This window comes from Perognathus longimembris, chromosome 21 (genome assembly GCF_023159225.1).
Source record: "Perognathus longimembris pacificus isolate PPM17 chromosome 21, ASM2315922v1, whole genome shotgun sequence".
Classification (NCBI taxonomy): Eukaryota; Metazoa; Chordata; class Mammalia; order Rodentia; family Heteromyidae; genus Perognathus; species Perognathus longimembris.
Genome location: NC_063181.1, coordinates 32212464 through 32240426, shown reverse-complemented (window position 1 = coordinate 32240426; position 27963 = coordinate 32212464). Strand labels below are relative to the sequence as shown.

Genomic DNA, 27963 nt, shown 5'->3' with positions numbered 1-27963 from the left:
TTTCTGGTTTATTTTTCTTTTCATCATGTTTGATTTCAGACAGCATTGGTTTCTCACTTTTTCCACAAGTGTCCCCAATAGAATTATTTCAGCTAATGTTAAATAGCAGTAAAATATAGATTTAAAGGAAATTTGCACAACTTTTTAAAAAGCATTTAATTTATTGAAAGGAGGTGTTGCAACCACTCTTGTTTACATAGTTCTGCTTGTATTTGTTGTTTTGCTCTGTACTGAAACATAAATAAAGGTTTTTACATTATTTTCAGGCAGGGGTTGTGGTAGAATTTCTTTGTGTTTGTAGTTACATATTATCATTTTGGGTTTGTCTCTTCACTATGGGAAAAGAGATTTGGGGGTGTTTTCAGTGGGAGTGTTTATGTTAAGAGTGAGTACACTTAGGAGCCACTGGGTTTAAAGAAGGATGCGAATGAGGCCCATTTACTTAGGTCCAAGGAGCTTCGTTCACAAAACGAGTCCTCCACCACTGAACTCCATTCTCTCCGGAGGCTTGAGGAAGACTAACCAATCTGATGCACGTGTAGGTAACAGCCCCATGGACTGGCACTTGAAAACAACCAGTGCCAAACCCATCAGGTTCCCAATGCGATAGACCAAACCCTGAGGAAACGTCTGGCTTGTACTCTCTAGCATCTTGAAAGTGGCTGAGATGGCCATGAGTGCCTGGATAGGCCGCCAAGCCTAGGGAAGATGGAGATGGTGTTGCCTGCCATGTGCATGGTAAAGAGGTTCATGGGAATCCGTTTGAGGGGACCCAAGGCGAGGTCCCAGCAGCGCTTCTCCACCAGGATCTGGTCGGTCTCCTGCATGCTGGTGTCCAGCACTTGCTTGTCCAAGTAACCAGCTGGGTACAGTGGGTCTCCCTGGCCGCTGCCCCGGACACTTTGGCCTCTGCTGCCACGCCAGGCCGGCTCAACTCAATGGTCCACTTGAATCTCCGGCCTCAGTTGGCTATCAGGCCGCCCTGAGCCGTCTTGATGACCGCCGTCTCCAGAAGCCGCAGAGGTCCCGACGCGGAGCCAGCCTAGAGTATTTTTTTAAAATTGTATTTAGACGACATATAATGGATAGCTTCTAAAAGTTTTCTGAATTAGTTCAAGCTCCCAGTGTCGACAAACAAACAAACAAATAAATAAATAAAACAAACAAATAAAACAAACAAATAAAATAATTACAGAGATGAACTAAACTATTTGTACACCATTCCAGAAATATTGAGGGCTACTTGAGAAATCTAAATTGAAGTCTACAATATCATTATAAAGCAAAACCTAAACAAAACAAAGAAGCTAAGAAAACCACCCCATTATTTGATATAGTATTGTAACACTACTTTTAATGGACAAATATTATAATGAAAGACAATAGCCATTACTCTGTGTGGCCATATAAAATGTATTGCTTGCTATTCACAGGATACTATAGATAACATGAGTACTATCTCCCCTGGGTCTGGTGCTTGCCCTTAAGATCACAGGGAATACTTAGGCAAGGGATCTATGAAACCTAGATACAACCCTGATTCTTCCCTACAGTCTAGCTTCACTATAATCCAGCCCCAGTAGAAAACCAGACATGAGTAACAAGCATAAGCTGAGATGGGAACCTTGGGTCAAATGATGTCTTCCCAATCTCAGCACTGCTCTCTATCACGAGGCAACAATTGCTCACTGATACATGCACAATTCTTCCAACAGCAGAGTAGAGAGGCACATCCATGGGCCTCCATAGTGATGTTTATCTCCTGCAAATCCCTTTCAGGCACATTACTGAGCCATTAATTCATGCTTATTGAGTACCCACTATGCCCAGAGCTCTTCAGTCTGGAAATATATTCCTAGCAAAAGCCTTGCTCTCCAAGCTGGAAGAAATATTCATCTATTCATATATCCCAATATTTAATGAATGTCTCCTAACAGCCACTCTACTTAAATATGGGATGTGAAGATAAATAAAGGTAGACTCACTGAGGTGTCCATATGTGTTCAAGTGTGAGCCATGGCTCACACCTACTACTGCACCAGAGATTTCTTCTAGGGTAGAAAAGTCACCAAGTCAAAGCAGTTGGGGCAAAGAAAGCAGTAAGTTAGGGACCAGGTGGTCCCAATGAGGCGGTTCCCACTGTCTCCTGGGAGAGGTAAAAGGAGGACAAAAGTCAGATGGGCACCTTTTGTTGAGGTGGCACTGGCAGCAGTCAACAGAATTGACCTTTGGATTTAGAGAAAGGTCTCTTGAACAAACAAATATTTCAGCAAGTCTGGGAGAACTGGTTTCTGAAACCTCTTATGTAATAGTTGACAAAGGGCACTTGGTGTTGCCTCTCGTTTGCATTTTGCTGCGTGGGTATGTTCTGTTCCACATCCTCCCCACCCCTTTCTCATGGGCTGTCTAAGACGAAATGTGTATGTCTGGAAGTTAATGCCCTATTGTGCAGCTGGCTCAGTCTGCCTCAGCTAATGGAGTGTAGACGGCCATGGTTGTCTGCAACGTCTGTTCCCCCCCCCCCCCCCGGGGCTCTAGTCAGTAATTTCAGCTAGTTCTGATAAACAAAGGACAGAAAGAACTGGCACGGGGTTTGGAAATTGCTCATTCTGTGCCAGTTGCCAGCTTGCCCCAGGTCAGTGCCCTGGGGGAAGAAGGGGAGCTTTGGGAAGGCCAGGTAGAGAAGAACACCTCCAAACTTGGCACTTGATAAACAAGCCTACACTCAAGTAGCCTGACTTCTCAGCAACTGAAGTGACCGTGAGAGATGGTTTCCAAGGACACCATGGCAGGACAAAGCCCTGTTCTTTGCTCCTGGGCCTTCCACAGATGGACTTGTCAATCTCTTGGACTTGTTTCCTCCTTTTCCAAAGGAGACCTTGAGAGAAAAATTTGGGTGCAGGAACTTGATTTGTAAAGTGTTTCTTGAAAGCACAAAGTGGAGATCTGTGACGATGATTCTGGGAGGGAGTAAAGCCTGGAAATGCTGTGTTCTTGCCTCAGCTAACTCTGCAGGTAGGTAGGATTCAATCTCAGTGAAGGAAATCAGGATGAAACATCCACCAGAGACCGTGTTCCCTATCCGACTGACATTCTTACTGGCTGGGAGGCTCTCCTTCCGTACACTTTTGAATTGTGCCTGTTTGTAGTCAGCAAGCTCACAGGGGAGAAGAAATGAAATGCAGGCTATAATAGGAGAAGTTTCCAACCATCTGAAAAGTGCTATGGAAATATTTGAGCTCAGAGGACATGGGGCTGTGTCAGTGGGCAGAGGAATTGGGGACCCACGCAAGCACAATTCACATTTGGAGGGAAATAAGTGAGAAGACACCTAGGGTGAAATAGGAAGTCAAGATGAAGGTCTAACACCAGGTGGGTCCACCACTTTCTATCTGTGAGACTTCATTGTTGCCTTAGCATTTTTAGGCTTCAGTTTCCACATCTGTAAAATGGAAGACTAAGGTTTACTGAATCTTTCTCATTGACTTTTTAAAAAAGGAGGTGAGGAATTAGAGGCATGCTTCAAGTGGTAGAGAATCAAGTGGGATTTTTTTAAAAGCAATGAAAAAAATTGAGAGCACAAAGCTTTGAATTCAAGTTCCAATATAGGTGCGTGTGTATGTGTGTGTGTGTGTGTGTGTGTGAGAGAGAGAGAGAGAGAGAGAGAGAGGAGATTTATACAAAATTAAATATTATTAAGCATTTATTATTCAATAGATAATATTGAAAGTTTGCCCAATATGTGTGAGGCACTGTGCTAGGCAGTGCATGTACTAAGAAGATCTCTTTCTTGCTGAAGTGACAGTCTTTGTAGGCTAGAAGCAAATACCAGCCAGCTTCAATGACGTTCACGTGCAGGGATGGCGGAAGTACAGGCTCAGTAGGTGCAGGTTACTGTAGGGTCAAAGAAAGCTTCCTGGAGAGAGGATTGTGCAAATTGAATTCTGAAGGATCTCAGTTTTCTAGTTGTGATAAAATGCATATGGCAACTTTTACTGTTTCAATTGTGTGTGTGTGTGTGTGTGTGTGTGTGTGTGTGTGTGTGTGTGTGTGCTGGTCCTGAGGCTTGAACTTGTGAGGACTCAGAGAAATCTGTGTTCCTGTACTCCTGGCAGCACTAACTCAATGGTCCTGAGACAGAAGCAAATCAGGTGTCCATGGTACCTGCACGTGGTACATCTGTACATCATGGAATACTGTGCAGACCTAAAAAGTTAAGAAATTATGACCCACGTTACCACATGGATCAACATTGAGAACTGTGTGTGACATGAAGTAAATCAATTATGAACTCATCTCAAAAGAGCAAACATTACTCCATTTATTGAGGTACCTAAAGGGACAATCAAGACTTGTGGAGAAAATGAGAAGGTGCAGAGGGTGAAGGAAGGGATGAAGCACCAATGGGTACAGACTTGTCATTTTGAAATGTGAAAGCCAGTCTGTGGATGGTGTCAGACAAAAGCTCCAGCTCAACATCCTACCTGGCTGGCAATTATTACTTAGCAATGGCTGGGCATCCTGCAAGGCCAATGCTGGTGTGGACGAGTGGATAGGAAAACTTCCTGTAGGCCGTCAGCCCTAAGTGTGGAAAGCAAAGAACAAAGGAGAGGGGCCGTGCACTGATCAGGAATATCATGGAACAAAACAGAAACATCGTGTCACTTCCGCAACTTAGATTTCCACACACAAAACAAAGTCTCAGTCTTCCAGGCCAATAGTGAGCCAGGGACTACGGCAAGTCATTAGAGAGTGGATCCTTCGACGCGTACTTTGATCAGTTGCTGGGACAAAAAGTGTCCAAAGCAAACAGGGAGAGGTTCTGCGTGCAAAGGCACTTGTCTACCTAAACACTTCCGTTCAGAAGGTGACTCAGCCCTCCGATGTCTCACACACTTGCACCTTTCACATCAGGAAGGGCCAATTCTATCTCGGCTCATAGCAGTCTTGTCGTTTTTGTTCTTGAGTATTAGTATAGGTGCCTTCTTTAGAAAGAACCTTTGAAAGTGGGCCTTCCTTAAGGGTCTCAAGTATGCGAGTGCCCGTTTGGTGTCAAGTTCCCTGTCTGAAGTTAGCTGTGATTTCAAACTTGAAGACAAGAAAAGGGCAGCAAGGGCAAAGGGTGTCCAGCCATTCCTTCCTCATGTTTCTCAGGGATTCCCTTGGCAGTAGATATGGCAGATAACTCGATAGAGGGCTTAATAACCTTTGGCCTTCTTGTGATTGTATTACATGGCCCTGTATGGAAAGCGGGCTGCTGGAGTGTGACCTGGAGAAGGCTCTGCATCATGGCTATGACTTTTCTGAAGTCAGGTTGTCTGGGTTCAAATCCCAGCCTTGTATCCACCGATGCACCGGTCCAGGCTCAGACATGGCATTTGTCAGGAGATGTCTGATATAACGTCTATCATTTTTTTAGGTAGTAACACTGATAACAACACCATCTACCATATCATGTAGCTCAGTTGAAAACAAGGAAAAGAAGCAAATGAATGAACTTGTATGGTGTGAAAATTGACCAGCTTATAGTGAGGACTCCATACATTAAAATGTTGCTATTATTGTACCATCAGTACTTGAAGGACCAGCAGTGTGTCTGTGTGTATTTGCTGGCCTGAACCATGGTCTGAAGTGACCCTTCCATAAGGTCTGTGAAGTGACCTTTCCTGTTTTGTGATAGGATTTAATCCTGTCCACTCTAAAATCTTGGAATTAGGAATCCAACCACGTGGCTTCTCTAAGAGTTGTCACAAAAAAATAAAAGATGACAGGAGAACAAAAAGAATGAGAATAGTTCAGATTCACTTCATCTTCTCCGAGCATCATCAAGGGTCAAATATGGCAGAGTCAAAAAGACTATGAAAGCAGCATTGCCAGGAATGAAGGCATAGATGATCAGCTGCCTCACTTGGGCTTGAAGTCAGCCACCCATTATTTATTTTGACATTCATTTGGTGACAGGCAGTTATTAAATGCCTAGTATATGTTAAGTATGCATATGTAGTAATGAATAAAGTAGGCCTTATCCCTATTGAGTGAAACTAAAAAATTTAAATAAAGGATACCCAAGTATTTCTTGTGCTAAGGGTAATGAAGTGGGGCCCTAGAATGAATGAGAGGAAATAAAAGGAGGTATTTTGAGAAAGTTCTGTTCACCCTGAGGCAGACAGGCAGGTGAGAGTTAGGCAGGAAACAGGAAAGGAGGGAAACCTTCCAGATGCAAGGGTCCATGTGCTGATGACCAGAGGAAGGAACTCGCTGAACGGCATGGGAAGCTGGAAGAGTCTCAGAGTGACTTAGGCACACAGGACGAGCATCGCCTCAGTGTGGGGAGAGGAGAGCCAACGAAGATGGAGAAATCAACAGAAGGCCGTAATTCAGGCCATCTGAATAAACAAAATGTCCAGCTATTTTGTGAAGCTAATAAAGGGATGTGAGTGGGCTAGAAAGATCAACGACGGGGCTAGTTCTGCTCAGTTCATAGCTCCCCAGGTGGTTTAAATATGAGGGGTGTCCAAGTCAGAGGGAGAAGACCCTCCAAGCTCATCTGAGCAGAGCAAGCCGGCCCTCTACAGATGGGATTTTGACCATAGAGACTCACAGCAGACATTTCAAGCTAGGTAAAGAAGCACTCCAAACAGGAAGCCAGCCTGGTATGAGATGGCAGAGCCAAGCTGGGTGGAAAGGGCAAGCAGATCAATGAGACATAGAATCCAGCTGGCCAAATAAAGAACAATCTGGGCATTAAAATAAATGACGACAACACAAACTGTAATCCAGTGAGTAAAACAGGAAGCCACAAGACTTACTCTGTTATAAACAAGTAAATGAAATATGCAGAATGACTAAGATTGTAACAGCCTGATACCAAATAACCATGACAATCACTGTCAACAGGAGTAGTCAGGGAGCACCAATTACCTGAGCTTAGCCTTGCCTGTTTCACTGGACTCCTCTCCTGAATCTTTGATTTGAAACAGAATGTTTATATCACATCAAAGCTACTTCCCACAAATTACTTATTTACTGCAGACAGGAGGTATAAATTTAGAATGGAAAGTCCCAGCAGAAACCAATTCAAATGTATGTTTATATTAAGTTTCAATTTGCCCTCTTACGTCTGTTCTATAATCCTCATCACATCTTTGCAGGGATTTCTTCCAGGTAGAGCAGGATCTCCCCAGAATGAAATCCAGTCATCAAGTCCCTATTCCCTCACCTGCTTCCTGGAAGCTTATTATAAGAACCATTCTCACATTCTTCCTCAGGGTGTTTTTGTTTTTCCTTTTCAACTTCCTGTGATTCCATTCTTACTTCCAGAATGCTGACTTGCTCCTTCTCATGCCCTTCACTGGGTCCCCTCTTCTCCCTAGCTCCCAAATTTCACAGTTTCACAAGGTTCTTTCTGACAGCTCCCTTCTTTTTAAAATCTGTATTCACTCCTATACACATACACACACACACACGCACGCACGCAATACACATACCACACAAGTTCACTGCCTCATAGCCTAGTAGAACCTCAACATCTCCACCTGGATATCTAAAATAAATCAGACATTCAATACACCCAAAGCTGGATTCTTGACTGTCCTTTCAACTAAAGTGCAGTCTCCCAGTCTCCCAGGAGGTGCGTCTCACTAAACGGGGCCACCATTCATCCTGTTACTTGAGATAAAATATTTTAAAGTTCCTTCATCTCCATTTAATCTTTTTTTGTATACTTACCAAAATGTTTTCCTTCAGAAAACATGTGCTGAGGCTTAGTCATCATGTTGTGACTTGAATAACTCATTCAAAGTTTACAAAACACAAATGGACTAGGTAGAAGAATAAAGGTACAGAGATTGTCACTGTCACATTGTCGCAAACACAGTGTGTGCCCCAGAGACTGTCAGACTTGGCCTTGTCTGTTGTGCTCTGTGAGGAGGATGGGCAGCCAAAGATTGGACCCCAAGTCTTTTACATACTAAGTGCTCTACCAGTGGGCTATACCTGACCTCTGTAGACTCTTGTCTTGCCTGTCTCTCCATGCTACCAAGGAGCTGGGAGTCTCTTAGTACTGATTTTCTCTTGTCTTTCTGCAATAGGTAGTTTATTAATTTTTCTATGAAAACAGTAGAGATAGCAAGTGTTGGGGAAGCTGAGATTAGATGACAATGTTCATTAGTACAGTCATGACAGACAGCAGTCAGGCTCCTCAAAAAGACAAGAACTACCATGTGATTGAGTAGTCTACTAGAGAGTATATATCCAAAGGCAATGCAACCAGTGGGACAGAGAAATATCTTTACTCACAATAGTCAAGGAGTGGAATGAACCTTGATGCGTGTGGACAGATGAATAGATAAAGACATTGTGATCACATCTATTGTGGCATACTCTTCACTCATAAGGAAGGACATTCTGCCATTTGTAACCGAATAGATAGACTGGAGTACCTTATGCTTGGGAAAGTAAACCAGACACAGAAATACTGGGGAATACAAAGTGAAATGCTGTATGGCCCCACTTCTACCAATGTAGAAGTTGTTTTAAAGAAGTTGTTTTCACAGAAGCATAGAGCTAGACCAATGGTTGCCATCAGAAATAGGGTGAAGGAAGTGGAGAGATGCCGGGCAGAAGGCACAAAGCTGAACAAGTTCTGAGGATGGATGGGGATGGAAGAACTGATTAACTGCATTGTGATAATCGTCACACACTATCACCTGTACCAAGTGATCCTGTGAAGAGTTGAAATATATTCAATCTTTATTTGATGATTAAATATTGATGAAATATTTTTATTTAATTAATTTAATTAATTAATTAAAATGCATTGCAACCACAATCTGATGTGTTGAAAAGAAACCCTTTTGTACAATTACTTAAAAATAATTTTTAAAAATGAAAAATATCTTCCATTTAGTATTAAATCATTCTATTAATTTGAAGCTAGCTAATGTTACTCTTCTTCAAAACCCACTCAGTTTTCTCTCCTAAAGAATAAGCCAGGCCATCCTGTCTGTCTGCCAAAGCCTCTTGACTTACCCATCTACTGTGAGCGTTTACAGAGTTAGCTGAAAAATACCCATATAATTCAGGCTTATAAATGCAAATCACATAGCTCAAGGTAAAATTTTAATGCCTTCTTTCACATGTGATAAATCTGATTAAATAACTGTGTGAATGTGTGACAATTCAGAGTTCTGGCATTTACTCTCCATGTCATTTCACTTTACCTCTGAGAATAATACCTAAATTCAGGAGCAATACAGTTTATCAAACATTCAAACTGTTCTGCCCACCTTATTTTTCTCTTCTTTGAGTTTTAGTGGTTTGAATTCAGGGCCTTTTGTTTGCTATGCTTGCTTGCTCTACCATTTGAGCTATGGATCCAGCTTAACTTTTTCAATTATTTTTGGAGTTTGAGTCTTAGACTATTTTTCTGCCTTGGCTAACCTTGAACCGTGATCCTTAGACTCTCAGTACCTTGAGTAGCTACCATTATAGGTGTAAGCCCCTGGTGCCTGACTTGTAGTTGCCTGTACTATATGCCTTGTTTGCTTGTATCATAAAGATTACAATTGGAACACAAGAGAAATAAGAATCTGAGCACTAGCCTTTTCTGGAAAATAGAAAAATATGATGCATTTGACAAGTAAACAATCGCTCTTTTTTCTTATCTAAGCCGTTATTCCATCCAATCCACCTTACATTGCGAAGCTGCGACCTTTGCTGATGTCAGCAGGGCACAATCCAAATCTTTGCAGAACGTTAGCAGGACTTTTAGATGGTCTTTTCTTTCAAGTGGGTAAGTGCAGAGATGGGGCAGTATTTCCCTGCCATGTGGGAATTGAAGAGCAACTGTCAGTGATCAGGAGTAGTTCTGAGTGAGATTCCAGGAAGTGATGACAACCGAGCCTAATGATTCCTGTTGTTGTCATTGTGGTTCTGGTGTGAGGAGTGATGGGAAGCCCAGAGTTGAGAGGAGGAGGTGACCTGCCTTAGCTTTGAGAATAGGCCCAGACCATGATACTATCTTGAGAAAGCTGGCGTGGTCACGCTTAAGTTCCACTTAAAACTCTGCATTCCAGCTCTCCTCCTGAACTTTTCCAGGACATTTTCTGCATCTGGCACACTTTATAGCTTTTAAAAGAGATCTTGAAAGTATTTTACCCTAGATTTGCAGCTTCTTTTATTGAGCGTACTGATCCCAGTGACCTTATTTCAGAATCCAATTTGAATTCTTTCCACTTCGCCTTTGCAACCCCCAACCTTCAGCTCCTTACCAGTTCTGTCATTTATTATGAAGGTGACCAAAGACCTTCATGTTGCCAACCAGTGCATATTTTATTTGACTGCTCTATTTGCTCATATTTCTTCTCCATCAGCAGATATTTTCTCTCAATATTGTATACCAGCTCTCTACTTTGTAAAACCTTGAATTTCCCCAAGGCTAAGTCTTTTGATGTTTTAATTCTTTTGGCTTTAAAACAGTCCAGTGGGGTGTAGTTCATGTAATAGTGTATTTGTCTAGCAAGTACAAGGTCCAGAATCCAGAGCACCACTAAAGAGGGGGACAGGGAGAGGTCAGGCATAGTGACGGATCCCTGTCATCTCAGGTATGCAGGAGGTATAACTGGGAAGATTACTGTTTATAGCTAGCTCAAGCAGAAAATTAGTTAGATCCTAACTTAACAAACAAGAGGAGCATGGTGGCACAAGTTTGTGATCTCAACCATGTGGGAGGTAGAGATAGGGGGATTGTGGTTTGAGGCTAGTCCATTGGCCAAAACATGAAACCCTACCAGAAGAATAAACTAAAGACAGAAAGGCTATGGCTCAAGTGATAGAGAACTTGTCGAACGAGCACAAAGTTCTGAGTTCAAGCCCTATTACTGCTCCCCAAAAGAACAATTAATATGCTAATGATCACTAAAATATCGGCTCCAAATTTGACTTCATCATATTAGCAGATTAAGGGAGAAAATGCTTATGATTTTAAATAATATTTGCAAAATACCATTGGACAAAATCTACCCTTTATTTGTGATAGAACTCACAAGCTAAAGTAGAAGAAAAATTCCTCATTACAAGCATGCAGTAACTCTCTGAAAACATAAGATCCTACCATTTCAATAATAGTAATAGTAATAATAATAAACTTCCCCTTAAGAGCAGGTTGTGATAAAAATACAGGATTACCACCTAGTCAGCATTACACTGGGAGAAGACAGCAGGATAGAGAATGACACGCAAGAAAGTGACAAGCATCTCCACAGAAATAATACAACTTTGTTTTCCTATTGAACTCATGATATTGAAGCCTTATAAAACAACAATTCCTATCTGTTATATCAACAAATAAAAAAAGATCAAATTTAGAAAATAATTATAACAAAATCTTTAAAATATTTCACTTATATGTAATGTGAAGGACTTAAGGATAAACGTTTCACTGGAGATGTGCTTGGCTTCATGGAGAAAGGCTGGGGTTCCCTTTCTGAGAGACACAAAGCAGAGAATCTTCATTTAACCAAAGCTGCACTTCCTCTCAGCGTCTTGAAGACTTACCGGAAGCCACTGTGCAGAAGGTAGTGAGGCTGTCTTTTGAAATGCTATGAACTTACCGTTAAAAAAAAAAAAGGAAATAAATGCTAGTGGCTTATGTTTGTAATCCTAGCTACTCAGAAGGCTGAAATCTTAGGATCATGTTTTTAATCTAGACCAAACAGATGAATCTCCAATTAAGCAGAAAAAAGCCAGAGGTGGATGTGTGGCTCAAATGGTAGAGCATCAGGCTTTAGTGAATTAGTTAAGCAAGAGCTCAAGGCCCTGAGTTCAAATGCCAGTATGGTACAAAAATAAAATGGAAATGTGTTGTCAGAAAAAAATGCCAAGACACTCTAAGGATATATATTTTTTTTCCCAAGGAAGATGCTTGTTCACATGTCAGGTCTTCTCATAAAACTGCAATAAGAAAACAGCTTTGTATTTGCACTGGGTAGTACACTAGGCCAGAGCTGAACACTGCACTACAACATGAATATGTGATTCACAACTCTCTATGACAGAACTGTAACTTGTGGCTTTAGAGAAGATCAGTTTTTCATCTGAACAAGATAAATTTGACTCTTGCTATATAACACACAAAGCATCAACAACCCAAACATAAAAGGCAGATTATAAACATCTTGATATAAAAGATCTGTATGTATCACCTAACACCACAGGAATATTTATAAAAGGAGTCTAAAAAGAAATGATTGGCTAATCGAGTTACTTTGAAATCAAATAGTTACTTTCTGAAATGTATAAAGAACTTCTATAAAAAGCTGTAGGTAGCATTCAGAAAACCCGGTTTAAAAATATGGTAAAAAATAAAAGCAAGTATTTAACAAAAGTTAAAATAAAAACGTTGAATCAACACTTGAAAATTTGTTCTGGTCAAACTTATTAATAATCAAGAAATGCTGAAGTGATTCCAGTGGAAACCACTTCCATGGTAGGACCAGCCCCAGAAAATTCAACCAAACCAAAACTTCCCACTAGTCAGGTGTTGGTGACTCGTACTTGTGATCCTAGCTATGCAGAAGCAGAGATTGAGAGGATCATTTTTCCCCAAGTGATGTGTCTTTTAATTTTGTAGAAGAGAAGGAAAGTAGAAAAAAGTTCTAGTCATCTAAAAGAAGAATGATTACTTAAAAGAAGTAAATGGGGATCAAGAACTTGCAAGAACAATCAAAATCTATTTACAAGTAATTGCAAACACAAATATAATCTCAATAACCTTAGTTAAAAATAAATATTATGTAGTTGGATAAGCTATTCATAAAGAACACCGATTTTATGAAAAAGAAAAGATAATAGGCAAAAGTGTATCTGAATAAAGTGGTTTAATGGTGTAGCAACATTCCTTTGAACCTATTAGATTTAAAAGAATAAAGGAATATTAATGATAATCATAAAGATCCCAGGTGATAAAGCAACATGATATGGTAATACTCAATCTATCCATCTCCAACAGCATTACTTCAAAGTGCCTAAAGCAAGAAATAAAACACAAAATTGTAAGAGAAATTGATCAAATAAACTCACAGTGAAGCTTTTAGCTTACCTGGGAAAAACAATGAAAAATTCTCAATGTTCACAATGAATAAATTTGCTTTACTTATTTTTTAATTTAATTTTATTGTCAAGGTGATATACAGAGGGGTTACAGTTACATGCATAAGGTAGTGGGTACATTTCTTGTCAAACTTGTTACCCCCTCCTTCATTTTTCTCCCACCTCCCCCCCAGAGTTGTATAACTAATTACCAACATATTGTCTTGTGAATTTCGCTGTTGCACTGGTTCACCCTTTATCCTTTGTCTCACCATTTTTTATGTTCCTCTTCCTTAATTCAGATAAACGTATATACAATACTCAGGGTACCAAAATCAAATACAGTGACAACAGGGGATAAACCATAGGAAAGAAAACTGAAAGAAAAAAGAAATAATTTCATGTAGCACATTAAAAATAACAACAACAGTGAAAAACTTGTTTCCATATTTTGGATTTCATTAGCTATGTACATATGATCATATAAGATGATTCCAAGCAAAATGAGCAAATTTGCTTTAATTTTCACAGAAGCTTCAGTGAATTCTAGCACATTTTTCACTGAACAAGTAGGGTACATTCGGGGAGTTGATAATTTAAGATTAGAAAAACTAAAACTGCAATTTAAAAAATAAATGTTTGAAGGAGATAATTAAAGATGCAAAACATTAGTGAAAGTTCAGTTTTCATCAGTTTAACTTGTTGGTTTTTTTTTTATAAAAATCTCTTAAAGTAGGCATGAAACTCATATTATAAGGCTTATCATAAGTCAAAATCCTCCATTTTACTTAATGGTCAAAGATAAAGCACTCAGGAGAATGAGGCAGGAGGATCACAAGTTGGAGGGTATGTGCTACAAATGAGTTCATTTCAAACAAATAAACAAAAGCGAAATTGAAATACAACAACAGAAAAGAAAAAAACATCAAAAGAAAAATATACAAATGCCTGCCATTGTACCTAAGCCTTTGCTGGTCCTCAAAGGCAGGAAATTTTAAAAGTTGTGGTATTTATAAGAAACAAAAGAGACATTGTTCTCTGAAAAAAATGGTATGGCTATCTCTAGGAAAGAAAGAAAATGCACAAAATTTAGAATTTATAAAAGTGTAACATTTACTAAACATAACAATGTTTTCTGAAGACTATAAAAAGTTTTAAATATGACAGCAAGTCTTTTCTGGGATAGCAGTAAGAGAATCTAGGAATGTATTAATTTTAAGTAGGAAACATATTTTTTAAAAAACCCATAAAAACTTACTGAAGGATATTTCAAAAAGGACAAGATAACTTGGAATGTAAATCATGTTGACATTTGAGACTAGCTTTCTTGAGGGTAACTGTGATCACCAGCCTACAAAGCGGGCCTGTTCGTGAAAAGAATTTGAGTAAAGGAAGCTAAAAATAATATTAAAAACAAAGGAAGATACCAACCAGGAACATATCCGTCTGTCTGTCTGTCTCTCTGTCTATTTATGCCCTTACTGGGGCTTGAACTCAGAACATCATGTTCTATCTTGGCTTTTTTGCTCACATCTGATGCTCTACCACCTCAATAACAGCTCCACTTCCGTTTGTTTTTGCTGGTTAGTTGGAGATTATTCTGCCTCAGCTGGCTTCTATTTTGTATCACAACCTCCTGAGCAGCTATGATTATATACATGAGTCACCAGTATCTGGCATCAAGACCATTTTAAAGAGAGATAGGAGGAGGGTAGACTGGCCTTTCTCAAGAATCCATAAGGTTTATCACATGGCTAGTTATACTGGTAGTGGAGAGGCGGAGACAACACACACACACGGAGCATAGAGACAGTGGGGTGTGTGTTGCATGTAGAGGCTGGTCTTTTAATGCATTTTGTAAATCACCATAATATATATAAATAGGAAAATATACAATAAATACACATGGAATAATTATCTATACTACATTAACTTAAATTTTTACTTTACTTTGTAATAATGTAAGTATAACAAAAAGCAATGAGTAACATATAGTAAGTGCTCATTTCATCCCAAGGACTAGACTAATACATGATTTATATGTTAACTCGTTTAGTCTTGGCCCATGCCAGTAAGTATTTTACAGAGGTGCACCCGTCTCAGAAGGAGGTGGAATGTGGGCAGTCATACTGCACACCCCTGTAGAACCGCTGGACCTTCTCTCTGGAAAGCACTCATTGTGGTGTCCTACCAAGGGAAACAAAACACAGGACCATTCTGGGATCAAACCAGCTTTGAACTTCAAGGAGCATGGCTGGGATGGATCTCGGTAGCCTTGCATCTTTATCCCTAGTACTGTGAAACAAACAGATAATGAAAAACAAGAAATCGTATAAGAAACAATTTAGGACTTGTGACATTATGCTAGGAAAAAATTTGATATTTGTACTTAGTAAATTTATTATATAAATTGAAATGTTATGTAGCAGCCAGAAAATAATGGTTACATCTTAGAAGGAAGGGAGGTGGGAGAGACTTTTTATGTCTTTCTGTACTTAAAAAGTAATAATCTGTGAGCCATACATGTTTAGATGTAGATTCAACAAATGAGCAGAAACAATGCAATATTTTAATGTTTGAGCATGGCTTATCTTGCTCAACATAATGATCTCCAGAGCCATCCATTTTCCTGAAATGGACTTTTTATGGCTGAGTAATATTTCCTGGCATATATGGCTGAGTAATATTTCCTGGCATACATGGGCCGTATTCTCATCATCTGTTCATTGGTTGTTGAGCACCTCAGCTGATGCACAGTTTGGATATTTTGAACAGAGCTGCAGTCAACATTGTTGTGCAGGTATCATTTTGTTCATTGATTTTGGACATGTGTTCAAGACTGACATGTTGAATTGTAACTTCTTTGAACAACTACTCTTAAACATAAAGAATTACAATTATTGAGTCAGCTGGAGACAAAATATGAACTCAATGAGCAGGAACTCACTTAGACCCCACGTTTGCAAGCTTATGAGGCAAGCTTGCAATCTAGATGATGTACTCCTATCATTCTGTCTCTTTTACCTTCTTCCAGATGGACATTAAACATGAAGACACCACACACAACAGTCCATTCTCTGACTGTGTCCAGCTCAGATTGTTATCTGGTGTCTTTCCCAGTGTAGGCTCTCAGCAAATAGTTATGGACTGAGCTGAGTACTTTACAATCTGGCATCAAGTTAAAAACCAAATTAATCCATGTTAATTCAGAAAATGCCTGATCGGTGTCAATTTGACTCCAAACGGATTTCCTGGGTATGCCGCTAGATTTCACTCCTTCTGCTAGGCAGTAAATGATTAGGAAGGCTGTGAGAAATGTGTTTCAAAAGGCTTCTTTGGAAACTCCTAGATGTTCCTTTTCTCTGCAAACATTTCTCTCTTTCCTCACCCACTGGGCCACTATGTCTCCTCAGCCAGCTTGGGCTAACCTTGAATGACCTTTCTCTTGTTTAGAATTCCACAAAGATAAATTTTCATTTCCAGCACAGCCCCTGCTGTTGCCACAGTTTCTGTACAGTTTCACCCTGGGGGTATTTGTGTCTGCAAGTCCCCAGGCCAGACTGCTCAGCAGGACTCATTCCTCCTGCTCTCTGCTTTTGCCTTCTTTTTGCTTTGTGTTGCTATTTCAAGGCCTACTGGCATTTCAGTCAATTGTGCTTATTTTTATTTTCGTTAAGTACTTGACCAGCAAGTTTTAATTCAACATGATAATTTATGAATATAATGTATCTTTGTCAATTTTCTCATTATTCTCCCCCACCTCTCCCAACCCCTCACATTCCCTCAGTTTACCTAGATCCATTTTCAGCTATGTACACTAAATAAAATGATTGCACTCATTCACCCTTCCTCTCTCCATTCACCTGTTCCCATTCCCTGACGTCACCCCTACTGATAATACATGTTCTAGCTTTCTGCTTTTCATTTTGCTAAACTGTATGCTAGCCGTTCAGAGCAATTACACCAGTGGAATTCTCCACTGCATATGCTATACTTCAATTCATATGTTTGTGTGCATATGCACACGACTCTCTAAATATTCACATACTTCCATTTATAAAGAAAACATATATCCTTTGTCTCTCTGAGCCTGAGTAACTTCACTTCACATGATATTTTCCAGGACTATCCAGTTCCTTGCAAAGGACACCACATCTTTCTTCCTGATGGATGAGTACAATTCCATTTTTTAATATACTAATACCACATTTTCTCGGTGCACTTGTCCATTGAAGGACATCCAGACTGTTTCCTGTAACTTGGCTGTGGTGGATAGGGCAGCAAGGCTGTGCCTTTATGTTCCTCAGTTTTGAAATGGAACTTTCTGGAGACACCCCTGCTCTAGATACATCCCAGCTTTCCTAACACCTGGTCAAACAGATATTCCAAGTGTTGGTTGCTGTGTTGATTTTCAGAAAATTGTGCTCAGGGACTTCTGTCCTAGCTTAAAAAGTAGGTTTATTTTGGTACTTTTTGTCTTCTATCTTGTCCCTTAATATTAATAGATATCCTATTTGGCCAAGTTCCTAGAAGTTCAAAAGTGTTTTGTAGTTATGAAAATATTCCTTGGCCAATTTTCCTTAAATATCCAACAATCTTCTGGTATCATTCTAAAATTCAATGGATTTCCACTGGATTATTATTTTTATCCAAATAATATTTGCTCACACTCAATATATTATCATTTACCTCTGAAAGTTCTTGAAACTATTAATTCACATTTAATTTTATTTTTACCTCATGGCATCTACAGTCTTTTCTTCTTAAATCTGAACTGATTCTTCTTACCATGTTTACCACTGTGCTGTCTTTGCCGAGAAAATCATGAAGGTTGTGATATTTATCAAGATGAACTTATAAAAATGAGTAAAATAAAAACACCCAATTATTTTTGTTTACATCCACTTAATAACGTCATGTTTCTGTTTTGTTTTTGCTGGCCATGGGGCTTGAACTCAGGGCCTGCATGCTGTCCCTGTGGCTTGAGAGCCTGTGGCTCTACCACTTTGAGCCACAGCACCACTTTTGGTTTTCTGGTGGTTAACTATCTGGAGATAAGAGTCATATGGACTTTCCTGCCTGTGCTGGCTTTGAACCATGATCCTAAGTTCTCAGCTTCCTAGAGTAGCTATGGTTACAGGTGTAAGCCACCAGCACCTGACATTTACGTTGGTTTGTTTTTTTTCAATTATTACCTTTAAGTATTTGTATAAAGGGGTTTCAGTTCAACATGTCAGTGTGACTATAGTATATCTTGATCAATGTCACTCCTTCCATTGTTGTCCCCCATTGCTCCCAATCCCACTCATCTCCTCAAGTTACCTTGTTCCATTTTCACATGTGTATGTACTTTGAGTATTATGACTGTATTAACACATCCTTCCTTTCTCCATTCCTCTACCTTCCCCTCCTCTTTACTATTACACTTCTCACAACAGAACATTCTGCTTTGTATTTCAATCCTTTGGGAATAGAAGAATATTTCTTTATTACATTGCCTTCACAATCAGAATGCTAGTTTTTTCTCACTCATTTTTCTCTCTTTGTTATTGCCTCTGTTTCTGTCTAACTCTTCTGTGTGTGTGTGTGTGTGTGTGTGTGTATGTGTATGCAATTAGAGCACTTTTTTCTTTCAATGTCCCTATCTCCTTTTTTTCATGTTTGTAAGTTGTCTTGTATAATCACTGTGCTTGACAATATCAGAAAATTCAAGTTGAATAAGACAGCTCTCTACCTTCCATGAATGCATTGACCGTGGAGAGATGTATGAAAAATGACTACGAATGTGTAAAATTCTGCAGCAGAATTTTGCACAAACCATGGAACCATGACTTCTTGTCAAGGTGTAAGGAAAGGCACTTTATGCATGTCTGACTTTAGTCTGAGATAGAAGTAAAGTTCATGGATTTTGGAGAGAGATGGGTTTTGGATCCACTAGAACTCCCAAGTCTGTTCTTGTGTTTGTTGTTCTGTGTGAGTGTGTGTAAACTTAGGCAAATTTCTTTGATCTCTGAAATTTAGTTTTCTCACTGCCCAGTTGTCCTGAATATGCTGTCAGAATTCAAGAATTCACGTAGTGTAAAGCAAAGGGCCTGGCACACTTGCTAGACAGGAGTAGAAGAGCCACATTATGTTGGGCATATGTAGGTGACCTTTAGACTGATGGCCAGGGCTTAACTAGAGAAATAGTTCCATACAGAAACAGTCCATGCCTATTTATGACATGCTGAGCAGAAGAAAATATGCTTGCAAATAAAGGAACTTAGTGCTTGGCAAAGAATGATTTATATTCCACGAGGAAAAAAAGTCGATCAAATGAGTTTTTCTTTACCTGGCTGAAATGTTGAGCTGATTCTTCTCTAACTAAAGCACCATGGCCTGCTTGGCATTCAGAAAGCTGTGTGCAGATGGATTTCAGCCTGAAGATGAGGGGGAGTTGTTGTCCAATTAGGAGGATTTGGCAAGTATCGAGGCAGAAAATAATGAAGTCCCAAATTAGGCCTCTGGAATGGGGGCCTGGAGACAGATGTGGGCTAGCTAAATAGCAGAGTGAGTGGTCTTTGGCAAGAACTAAATGTGTGTGATGTGAGTGGGAGAAGAGGCATTGCATCTGCCTCTACTAGCTGCCCCCAAAATGCTGTGCATACTTGCAATGGTGTGATCAGGTTCACATCTTTGCTATAGATTCCATTTAATGGTCTCTGAATTCATTTATTCTTCAATTTAATGCATTTATTTAAGCTGGGAATAGTGATGTACTAGTGGAAACCCCACATTTTGGAGGCTGAGACAGGAGAATTATGAGTTCAAGTCTCCCCCCCAAACATATTATTCATATTTACATATATAATACTATATATGTACATATTATACATCACTTATATAGCATACATAAAACTGACATATTGTTTATATACAGATATCTGTTTATCATCTATTATCTATCTATCTATCTATCTATCTATCTATCTATCTATCTATCTATCTATCTATCTCATTGAGATCTACTACAGGGAAACATAATTAAGACCTACTTGTTCCATGAAAAAGACTTTGCTGACAAGCACAGAGAAAAGAGAGAACACCCATTTTTCTTCACTCTAACTTTGAAAGCACAAGGAGCTATTAAATCAAAATGAAGTCTGAGAGCTAATTGCTATTCTGAGGGTTGCCTGGTATTTTGTTTTCCATCTTACCAGCTTGATGGGTTATAGGAAGTCCCCAATTACGCGACCTGCTGTACTGAGGCCTAAATTAGTTCTTTCTGGAGGAACAGGAAAGAATAACAAGAAAGCTATTGCTGTATTCCATTCTCCAAGGAACACCGCCATACTGGCTGCTCCTTCCCTAGAAGGCAGTGGTCTGAATCTTCCTTCAAACACTTCTAAACCTCTCCTTGATTTTTGCTTATTTCTATAAAAGTATAACTGTGCAGGTAATATTTAATTGCACTTTTATTTTTAAAAGGTATCACTCCTTAATAGTTGGTGTAAAGCAAGCTAAGTTGTATTAATAACAATACCTCAAATCTCAATGGTTTTATACAAGGCTTATTTCTTCTTCCTAATATAGCCCAGTGGAGGTGGGTCTTGGGTTCTCTTATTCTAGAAGGGAGCAGCCATACGTAACAGCATCTGTAGTGTTTTCTCAGGTTTCTATGTCTTATAAAGAGGAGAGGTTTGTGTGGCTAAAGTTTCACTGACCCCTCCAGTTGGTCCTACGTTGTTGGGTCTGTAAGAAGGTAAGCACTTCATGGTGGAAACACATAATGGAGGAAGATGCTCAGCTCATTGTATCTGAGAAGCAAAAGTAGAAAGAAGAGGCCAGGCTTCTGCAGTCCCCCTCAGGGGCCCACCCCCGATGGGGTAACTTCTTCCTGCTAGCATCCACCTCCCTGTGGCTTCATGACTTCTTCTTCAGCTACACGGTCTCGAATCAAACCCTTAGCAGAGGCCTTTGAAGGACTGAGCCTATGCATGGCAGGCAGTGTGTCACAACAGCGAGAAGCAGCATGCGGCCACAGTGCTCTGGCCTTTGAAGCTTTCCCGCGTGGGAGCACAGTCACGCGCACTGCCTTTCTTTCACTGGATAATCCAAGGCACTTTTATTTATTTATTTTTTTAAGTTTTTATTATAAAACTGATGTACATAGAGGTTACAGTTTCATACGTTAGGCGTTGGATACATTTCTTGTACTGTTTGTTACCTTGTCCCTCATACCCCCCTCCCTCACCCCTTTCCCTTCCCCCACCCAGGTGTTCAGTTCACTTACACCAAACAGTTTTGCAAGTATTGCTTTTGTAGTTGTTTCTCTTTTTTTACCCTGTGTCTCTCAAATTTGGTATTCCCTTTGAATTTCCTACTTCCAATACCCATAAACACTGTTTCCAATATACTCAGATAATATTACAGCGATAGTGTAGGTACAACCACTGGAAGGTGATACAAGAACATCATCAATAATAGAAGCTACAGATAAACATAGGACGTTGAAAGTAGTTACAACTGTGATATAACAATTGTTTCCACAACATGGAGTTCATTTCTCTTAGCATCATCTTATGTGTTCATAAGGGTATAGCTATTTGGCCTTGTGATGCTGTTATGAATTGCCTAAACCTGTACTAATTATTCCCAATAAGGGAGACCATAGAGTCCATGTTTCTTTGGGTCTGGTTCACTTCACTTAGTATAATTTTTTCCAAGTCCTTCCATTTCCTTACAAATGGGGCAATGTCATTCTTTCTGATAGAGGCATAAAATTCCATTGTGTATATGTACCACATTTTCCTGATCCATTCGTCTACTGAGGGGCATCTGGGTTGGTTCCAGATTCTCGCTATGACAAATTGTGCTGCAATGAACATTGTTGTGCTGGTGGCTTACTGTGATTTTGTTTGTGGTCTTTTGGATAGATAACCAAAAGTGGGGCTGCTGGGTCATAGGGGAGTTCTATATTTAGCCTTCTGAGATCTCCATACTGTTTGCCAGAGTGGCTGAACCAGTTTACATTCCCACCAACAATGAAGTAGGGTTCCCTTTTGGCCACATCCCCTCCAACAATTGTTATTATTAGTTTTCTTGATATATGACATTCTTGCTGGGGTGAGATGGAATCTCAATGTTGTTTTGATTTGCATTTCCTTTATGGCCAGTGTTGTAGAGCATTTTTTCATATGTCTCTTGGCCATTCTCATTTCATCATCAGAGAAGTCTCTTTGTAGGTCTTTAGCCCACTTGATGAGGGGGCTATTGGTTCTTTGCGGTTTTGTTTTGGGAGAAGGTAGTTTTTTTAGTTCTGCATATATTTTAGAGATGAGGCCTTTGTCTGTTGAATGTCCGGTAAAGATCTTCTCCCAGTCTGTGGGCTTTCCGTTTATCTTGCAAGCTATGTCCTTTGCTGTGCAGAAGCTCTGCAGTTTGATGCAGTCCCATTTATCCAACCTTTCTTTGATTTGTAGCCTTTCTCTGTCTTTGTTAAGGAAGTTCCGTCCTGCGCCAAGGAGCCCAAGTGTTTCTCCTACTCCTTCCTTTAGTGTTTTCAGGGTGTCTGTTTTGATTTCAAGGTCTTTAATCCATTTGGAATTGATTTTGGTGCTGGGTGATATATAAGGATCTAGTTTTAGTTTGTTGCATGTGTTGAGCCAGTTTTGCCAGCACCACTTGTTAAAGAGGCTATCTTTCTTCCAAACTATTGTTTTAGCTCCTTTATCAAAGATTAAGTAGGCATAGTTCTGTGGGTTCATTTCTGGGTCTTCAATTCTGTTCCATTGGTCTTCAGGCTCAAGGCACTTTTAACAAGCACAAGAGTGAGGGGAAAATTAATCCCTACTCTACCTGTGGGTAAATGAGAAGCTGAATATTTATGAGAATGCTCAATGACCCATCACAGTTCTCTCTTCAACATGCTTTTTGCCTATTCTCTTTTCTACATAGGAAACCATGAAGTCAGCCGCAGGTCCAGTCATGGCATCAAACTGGACGTCCAAGCTCTGTAGAATGCAGTGTGGTTTCTTCACGAGGGAAGATGTGTAAGAGAGTTTCTTCTTCAGACCCAATTATGGACTCTGTTGGAGTGGAGACTCATGATTAAAAGGCACATTTTCCTGTCACTTCCCAATATTGTACTAGAAGAAAGCTCCCCCCTCCCCTGCCATATGCCCTTTTTCTTAAAGAGGAGAGTGAGGCATACAGTAAACTAGGGAAATTCTTAGCCCTTACCCTCCTGGACTCCCATCTAAGAAGGCACTGGGGAATGTGCCCTCTTTGACTGCAGTGAGGAGGCCATGGTGAATGTCAAACTTTAACAGTCTCCTTTGCTCCTTTATTCCCCTCTCATCCTCTCTTACTTCCTTCTCTTCTTTCCTCACCCTTCCAGTCTACTGTTATTCCATAGATGTCTTCCTGTCTCGGTCTCTCTCTTTTTCTCTTTTGGTGCTGGTCTTGGGGTTTGAACTTAGGGCCTGGGCACTGTCATTGAGCTTATTTGGCTCAAGGCTAGTGCTCTACCACATGAACCAAAGCTCTACTTCCGGCTTTTTTTGGTGGGTAATTGTAGATGAGTCTCTCTGACTTTTCTGCCCAAGCTGGCGTCAAACTGTGATGCTCAGATCTCAGCCTCTAAGTGGCTAAGTTTACAGATGTGAGCCACTGGCCCATAGATGTTTCTTTTGACAACAAAATTAAATTTTAAAAAGTTTCAAAACAGCTCAATAGCAACTTACATATGATCACATAAGATGATGCTAAGTGAAATTAACTACAAGATTTGGAAATAAGGGGTTTATCCTTGTTGTTGTTATTTTCAATGTAACATATGAATTCCACCTTTTTCTTTTGACTTTCTTCCCCATAGTTTTACCCCTGATGTCACTGTAACTGATGCTGGTACACTGGGTATTGTATTATGTTTATTGGAACTACGGAAGGGGAACACCAAAATGGACAGACAAGGGGTAAAAGGCGAACCAATGCAACAGCAATACTTACAAGACAATATGCTGTAAACCAACTGTACAACTTGGTGGGGGGAGGAGAGGGACTTGGGGAGCCAAGAAGGTGGGAGAAAAATGAGGGAGGAGGCAATAAGTTTGTTAAGAAATGTACTCACTGCCTTACGTATAAAACTGTAATCCCTCTGTACATCACCTTGACAATAAATAAATAAATAAATAAATAATTTTTTAAAAAAGGAAAAGTTTCAGTGCTTCATTTATTAATTTCAGAAAATTTGACATGAAGGTTAATTTTAGAAGATTTGACATGATGATTATTAAATATGAATGTTTGATTTCACCTGTGTAGCTATTGGCTGGGAATTACTAGTAAGATGCTAGTAAAAGATGGGTAGTGTCCTTGAACAAGCATCCTGCCTCTTACATGTCATATTATAATCTCAAATGGCTTTCTGTATTACTGTTACATGGAACCCATTGTCAAGTTTCTCAAAAATCTCTCTTTCTGTGTGTAATTTTCTTTATTACTGTGACTCATCTTGCAGGATAATTGAATTTTTGGCTCCATTTACTGTGACTCTCCTTTTGAAAGGTGGATAGTTGGATGGTACAAGAACATATATTGCCTATCCTTGTTGCTCATTGATTATACTACCTGGCTCACCTGTTCTTCCCATAACCTCCCTCCCCCAAAAGACAAGGACAGTGGCTGACACTCATGTCTTTATCATCACATAATTTATTTTTTATATCTTGAGAGAAATGTTCTTTCATGTGATTTCGGAAAAACTAATCACCTGAAAAATGACCACCAAAGGAGAATTGCCTTTCTTCAAAAATTTACTGTCTCTGGAAATTTAGGCAAAAATCTTTGTCCTTTAGATATTCCTAGAGGAGAGGCCAGGTTTGGGTCTGGGGAAGAAAAGAGCCCATGACCTCAACAGGCCATTTAGGGGTTGATGAGGAAAACAGATGGTGACTAGATAACATAGATCACACATAAGTGGACATTCTCATTGGAGCTATTACTTGTTTCATAGTCCTATGTATTTCATCAATAGTTTCCAGGATATTTGAGAGCCTTCTATTTCAGTATTTCAGTCTCTTTTCCACTGGAGCCTTTTCTGTTCAAGTGAAAGCTTTTCTTGGATGTTACACTATTGGTATGTGATACACCTTCATTTATTTAGACATTTTAATCTCATGTCAAGTATATTTGAAATGTGTTTTTATATATTCTAAGCATCCATTTATGCCATTCAATTTTCATTTGTTGTCTTTTAGTGCCATAAATTAGAAATTTCAGAAAATTCTTCCACCAAACAATATGCCTTGGAGATACATGATAACTATTTCATAGGAATTGGTAGTCATTTCCATACTGATGGATGGACTCTTCAGGTGTTTCCAATATTTCCTTATTATCAAATAAATTTACAAGTAATATTGTGTTCACTGCTTGGAATATTACAAGTGATTCCCCAGATCAGATGTTGAAAGCAGAAATGCTGAGGCTTAATTGCAGTTTATTCTTTTAATGAGAATGACCATCTGCATTCATATTCCCATCTGTGCATCACTTCCTACATGAATGTCAGTATTTTCTATGGTCCGATTTCTATGTTGATACCAAGGCACTGAGTGAAAAGGACTTTTATATTGGCTCGTCTATCTCTCGTTCACTAGAGAGACTAAACACAGTTATTATATTTCATGGCCGTTTATGTTTTTCCTACAGTCTATGACTTAGTTTAATATTTTACCTTGTGCTTTGTCTTCTAAAAGTGTTAAAGCTTGTTGCAGGTAGGAAATAAGGGACCAGTTTTTCTAGCACCATTTATTGTGTTGGGGTGGTTCTGTACATAGTTACCACCCAAGCTTCTCTGATGGGTGCATGGGCTCTACTTTCAGTGGTCGTCAGCTCTGGGGCCCTGTCAGTGCTTGTCCTTGTTTCACTCAGTTTCAATATTTAAGAGTTAGTAGGTCTTGACATTTGCTAGAACAGTAATTACTTTTCTTTTTACTTTCAAATATGTCTTGGTTATTCTTGCACATTTTTCTTTTACTTGAAGTGTAAAACTAGTTTACTGAGTTCCATGAAAATTTTCTCCTTTTCACATGATGAACACCTTTTTTTCCTTGACCATAATTTCAAGAATTTATTTATATTATGGATCTAAAAATTACAATATTTACAAGCCCAGGATTTTATTTTCTTCCTCTAATACCTTCCTGTTTTATTAGGACACTTTAAGTTTTAAAAAGTATTCCATCAAATCTCATTTAGGATTTTCTTTAACTCCTTGGTGTGTTTAAATGTTTCTAAATGTGGATAAATAGGTCTTAAAATGTTTACTTTTATTTATTTTGCTTGGGGTTCTGTAGATCTATCATTTTTGGGCTAAAGGTATGTATATATATGTGTATTATTCCAAATAAATATATAGTACATATATTTAAAATTTTAAATTATACATAAATATATAATTACAATTATAATTATATACTTATGATTATATACAATCTATGATATATAATTTTAAATATATGCAATATATGATTTCCAATACATATATTTATTTATATACACTCAAGTTTTCCACCAAAAAATATATCTTAGAGATACACATATGAGTTGGTAGTAATTTCTGTAATGACTTTTCCAACGTTTGTAATATTTTATCAAGTAAATGAACAATTTATCCCATTGTGTGTATTGTTTCTGATACAGCAAGTGATTCCTCGGAGCAGATGTTGAGAACAGAATTGCTGAGATTAATTGCAGTTTTTCTTTCAGTGAAAATGACCATCTGCATTCACATTCCTACCTGTAACGATCACTTTCCACATGTTTGTCACTGTTTTCTGTGGTCAGATTTCTGTGTTGATGCTGATTCATTCCTAAGACAACTTCTTGCAACACTGACATTGTCGATAGTAACCTTCACCCTTTACCTCAAGATCTTGGAGAACCAAGATCCAAAAGTACCATTTTCCGAAAAAAGAAAGCAATTGGGTTAGTCTTCTGTCTCTGTAATCAAATAGCGAGCAACTCTGAGCAGGAAAGGTTCACTCTGGCTCATGGTTTCAGGTGTGTCCATCTCGGGTTAGCTGCTCCATTGCTGTGGCTCTGTGGTCCGCGGGCATCATGGAGACAAGAGTATGGAGAAGCAGAGATGTTTACCTCATAGAGGCCAGAAAACAGAGAGAAAAGGAGGAGGAGGAGAGAGTAGCTCTGAGTGTGGGAGACAGAAAGAGAGATAGGAAGGGAGCACCAGGGACAAGACACCATTTAAAGGCATAGCCTCAGTGAACTGCTTCCTTCAACCAAGCCCTACCTTCTCTGAATACATAGGTCAGAATCAATTGGTTAACCAACAGATGTTGAAATAACACAAAACCCAACTGAAACAGGTCCCTCCTAGGAAATTTAAAGTAGTTTTGGTAAATAATAATTGTCTTTTAACTAGAATGAGAGTCTCCAAATCTGCATTAGATTTGAAGATGAGAACGAAATGAATGAATCATTCAATGAGATTGGAAAGTCTTCTTTGCTGAATAGCAATATGAGCTATATTCAAAACATCACCATTTGCTCCTCATTAGATGAGTGAACCAAGAAAATGTGGTATATATACACAATGGAATATTATTCATCCATTAGAAAGAATGACATTGCGTCATATGCAAAGAAGTAGAAGGACCTGGAAAAATATTAAGTGAACAAGTCAGGCCCAGACAGACAAAGAATGAATGTTTTCTCTTACATGTGAAAGCTAGAATTAATTTATAAAATAAAAACTTTGGGATGGTTTGCAAGTGTATACAAATGTACTAACTGAAACATGGTAGATTCAGAGAATTCAAGCGGTGTAAATCCTTAGAAAGGATAACTTACAGTCTAAGGAAACAGTAGGAA

At 39.2% G+C, this 27963-nt stretch overlaps 1 pseudogene; it reads right to left on the bottom strand.

Moving 5' to 3' along the window:
• On the bottom strand, positions 1-26973 carry LOC125339383 (annotated as a pseudogene).
• Positions 26974-27963: the final 990 nt, after the last annotated feature.